The sequence below is a fragment of the Arachis ipaensis genome, chromosome B04 (assembly GCF_000816755.2).
Source record: "Arachis ipaensis cultivar K30076 chromosome B04, Araip1.1, whole genome shotgun sequence".
Classification (NCBI taxonomy): domain Eukaryota; kingdom Viridiplantae; phylum Streptophyta; class Magnoliopsida; order Fabales; family Fabaceae; genus Arachis; species Arachis ipaensis.
This window is the reverse complement of record NC_029788.2, coordinates 18,398,684-18,403,666: the sequence shown is the minus strand read 5'-3', so window position 1 is coordinate 18,403,666 and position 4,983 is coordinate 18,398,684.

Below are 4,983 nucleotides of genomic sequence, written 5' to 3'. Positions count from 1 at the left end.
CCACCTCCACCTCCACACAGAGAAACAGAAACAGAAAATCAACAAATTCAAGCACAAATTTAACACAAGCAGAAACAGAAAAGCAACAAATCAACAAATCAGCAACAATAATATTCCACAACAAAAGAAGAAGAAATCCAGAAATTCACAGAATTCACAGAAGAAGAAGAAGAAGCGGCGGGCGGTGGGTCGGCGGTAAGAGGTGCGGCGGGGCGGCAAGGTGGCGAAGAAGTGACACGTGGCATGCCAGGTGTTACTGAGCTGATACGTCAACCAATCATCTTGTGACACGTGGCATTAGCCCCCACGTCATCATCCAACTGATGGAAGGACTAACATGACTAATCGTGTATCTTTCGGAGATGATTTCGATTAACTTTATCTTTTGAGAAACAAAATGAAAATTGAAGTATTTTTTAGGACGATTTTAGCTATTTACTCATTAATTGAGAAAAGAACTCACAACATCTAATGGGCTAAATTACAGATATTTATTAGAACCACTAATTTAAGTATGATAAGAGTAAATTTTGCTTAGAGAATGTAAAACCAAATTTTCTTCTTTTTTACATTAAAGTTGTGGCATGCCCTAAATTTGTGCGGAAAAGATTTTTAAGTTTGAGATACACATTTTTACAATTGAGTTGTTCACTAAAATTTCCATTTCTTTAGATAATTAATTTTTGGGATAAATAAACTTTTAATCTTCTAAAATTAGCAATTGATAGTTTTGATCTAGACAAATTTTTTTTATAGTTTCGGTTCAAATTTTTCAAAAAGTAAGTAAAATTGATCCCTATTGTTGTAAAATAAATAAAGAAGATGTACTAAATATAAAATAAAGATCTTTCTATTATTTTTTAGGAAAAATTCATATTTCTGGACTTTATTATGAGTTGTGTGTTTTTCTGTAATTTCAGGTATTTTTCTGGCTGAAATTGAAGGAGCTGAGCAAAAATCTGATTCAGGCTGAAAAAGGACTGCTGATGCTGTTGGATTCTGACCTCCCTGCACTCAAAGTGGATTTTCTGGAGCTACAGAACTCGAAATGGCATGCTTCCAATTGAGTTGGAAAGTATACATCCAGGGCTTTCCAGCAATATATAATAGTCCATACTTTGCACAAGAATAAACGATGTAAACTGGCGTTCAACGCCAGTCCTCTGCCCAATTCTGGCGTCCAGCGCCAGAAAAGGATCAAAAGCTGGAGTTGAACGCCCAAACTGGCATAAAAACTGGCGTTCAACTCCACAAATGGCCTCTGCACGTGAATTACTTAAGTCTCAGCCCAACACACACCAAGTGGGCCCCAGAAGTGGATCTCTGCATCATCCATCATAGTTTACTCATTTTTTGTAAACCTACGCTACTAGTTTAGTATTTAAATAACTTTTAGAGACTTATTTTGCATCTCATGACATTTTAGATCTAAACTTTATATTCTCTGACGGCATGAGTCTCTAAACCCCATTGTTCGGGGTGAGGAGCTCTGCTGTGTCTCGATGAATTAATGCAAGTATTTCTGTTTTCCATTCAAACACGCTTGTTCCTATCTAAGATGTTCCTTCGCGCTTAACTGTGATGAAGGTGATGATCTGTGACATTCATCACCTTCCTCAAACCATGAACGTGTGCCTGACAACCACCTCCATTCTATATCCGATTGAATGAGTATCTCTTAGATTCTTTAATCAGAATCTCCGTGGTATAAGCTAGAACTGATGGCGGCATTCATGAGAATCCGGAAAGTCTAAACCTTGTCTGTGGTATTCCGAGTAGGATTCAAGGATTGAATGACTGTGACGAGCTTCAAACTCCTGAAGGCTAGGCGTTAGTGACAGACGCAAAAGGATAGTAAATCCTATTCCAACCGGATTGAAAACCAACCGGTGATTAGCCGTGCTGTGACAGAGCGCGTGAGTGTAGTTTTCACTGGAAGGAAGGAAGGTAGCAATTGACAACGGTGATCCACCAACACGCAGCTTGCCATAGGAGGACGTGCGTGCGTGAACAAGAAGACAGAGGAAAGCAGAGATTCAGAAGACAAAGCATCTCCAAAACTCCAACATATTCTCCATTACTGCATAACAAGTAACCTTTGATCCATGCTCTATTGATTATTTGCAATTCAACTGATAAACATAATTAACTTCCTGACTAAGATTTACAAGATAACCATAGATTGCTTCAAACCAACAATCTCCGTGGGATTCGACCCTTACTCACGTGAGGTATTACTTGGACGACCCAGTGCACTTGCTGGTCAGTGGTACGAGTGGTGAAAAGTGTGATTCACAATTCGTGCACCAAGTTTTTGGCGCCGTTGCCGGGAATTGTTCGTGTTTGAACAACTGACGGATTATTTTGTTGCTTAGATTAGGAAAAATTTCTTTTTTTTTTGTTTAGAGTCTCTTATTATTGTCGTGTTAAAATTTTAGAATCCTTATTTTCTTTTTAAAAATAGTTTTCAAAAATAATTTCTCTATTAGATCCTGTGCCAAACTTTAAGTTTGGTGTTCCTTGGTGTTTTCCCTCCAAAATTTTCGAAAATAGGGAGCATTAGATCTAAAAATTTTAAATCTTGTGCTATCTTATTGTTTTTCTCTTTCCTCTTAAAAATCAAAAATATATTTTCTCTTTTTTTTAAAAAAACAAATTTTCGAAATATATTTCTAAAATTCAGATTTTTTATTTCAAAAATTAAAACTTTTTTTTCAAAATCATCATATCATTTTCAAAACTTCCTAACCACTTTCTCTCTCCTCAGTTTTTCGAAAATCTTCACTCAATTTTTATTTATTCTATTTTAATTTATTTCATTTTCGAAATAAATATATAAATAAATAAATAAAAATATTTTTCCTATTTTACATCATCTCCCTTTCTCCATCATGGATCTAAGTGGAAATGAACAGTCTAGGAGGACTCTGGGGTCATATTCAAACCCCTCTACTGCTTCATATGGGAGTAGTATCTGCATACCCTCCATTGGAGTCAGTAGCTTTGAGTTGAATCCTCAGCTCATTATCATGGTGCAGCAAAGCTGCCAGTATTCCGGTCTTCCACAGGAAGAACCTACAGAGTTTCTGGCACAATTTTTACAAATTGCTGACACAGTACATGATAAAGAAATAGATCAGAATGTCTACAGACTATTACTGTTTTCATTTGCTGTAAAAGATCAAGCTAAGAGGTGGTTGAATAACCAACCTAAGGCCAGCATAAAGACATGGAAACAGCTGACAGAAAAATTTCTGAATTAGTACTTTCCCCCAAAACGGATGACACAGCTAAGGCTGGACACCCAAGGCTTTAAACAAGGAGATAATGAATCTCTTTATGATGCCTGGGAGAGATACAGAGAGATGCTACGAAAATGCCCCTCTGAAATGTTTTCAGAGTGGGTTCAGTTAGACATCTTCTATTATGGGCTTGCAGAAGGAGCTCAGATGTCTCTTGATTACTCGGCTGGTGGATCTATCCACATGAGAAAGACAATTGAAGAGGCTCAAGAGCTCATTGATACAGTTGCCAGGAATCAGCATCTGTACCTAAGCAGCAACCCTTCCATGAATGAAGAGGTTAAAACAGTAACTGCTGAACTCAGTCCTGTAAAACAAGCTGCTGAATTCAATCAGCAGTTGGACTTTCTAACAAAGCATCTAGCCGAATTTAAAGACAGGTTACAAGAGACAATGATGGCTAATATACATATGGATGAACAGTTCAAGCAAACAAAGCAGCAGCTGTCAAAGCAAATAGCAGAGGAATGCCAAGCAGTTCAACTAAGAAGTGGGAAAACATTAAATACCCCACCTCAAGGCAGCAAAAAGCTAAGAAATGAGCAAACCACCCAAAATTCACCTGAGGACAGTAAGAGCCCAGGGAAAAATAATTCTGGCGCTAAAACGCCAGAAAATTGGTGGAAGGCTGGCGCTGAACGCCCAGACCATGGCCAAAACTGGCGTTCAACGCCAGAAATACAGCAGGACTGGCGTTCAACGCCAGAAATGGGCAAGGATCTGGCGTTGAACGCCCAAAATGGGCAGGATCTGGCGCTGAATGCCCAGAAAGAGCACAGTTCTGGCGTTCAGACGCCAGGAGCAGACAAGGAGCTGGCGTCCAGTTTCACTCCAGCTTCTAACTTCTATCAGAAAGCTTGGTTTAACTGAAGAAGTTAAACCAACCCGTATATGTCTCCAACTTGCTGATGGTTCCATTAAATACCCATCAGGCGTGATTGAGGACATGATTGTCAGAGTTGGGCCATTCGCCTTTCCCACTGACTTTGTTGTGCTGGAAATGGAGCACAAGAGTGCTACTCTCATTCTAGGAAGACCCTTCCTAGCAATTGGATGATCCCTCATTGACGTCCAACAGGGGGAAATAACCCTGAGAGTCAACGATGATGAGTTCAAGTTGAACGCTGTCAAAGCCATGCAGCATCCAGACACATCAACAGACTGCATGAAAGTTGATCTTATTGACTCTTTGGTAGAAGAGATCAACATGGCTGAGAGTCTCGAATCAGAGTTGGAAGACATCTTTAAAGATGTTAAGCCTGATTTGGAGGATTCAGGGGACATGAAAGAGCCTCTGAACTTTCTTCTGAAAGAGGAAAAACCTCCTAAACCCGAGCTCAAGCCACTACCACCATCCTTGAAATATGCATTTCTGGGAGAAGGTGACACTCTTCCAGTGATCATAAGCTCTGCTTTAAATTCACATGAAGAGGAAGCACTTATTCAAGTGCTAAGGACACACAAGACAGCTCTTGGGTGGTCCATAGGTGACCTTAAGGGCATAAGCCCAACTAGGTGCATGCACAAAATCCTATTGGAGGATAATGCCAAACCAATGGTTCAACCACAGAGGCGGCTAAATCCAGACATGAAGGAAGTGGTGCAGAAAGAGGTCACCAAACTACTAGAGGCTGGGATTATTTATCCCATTTCTGATAGCCCCTGGGTGAGCCCTGTCCAA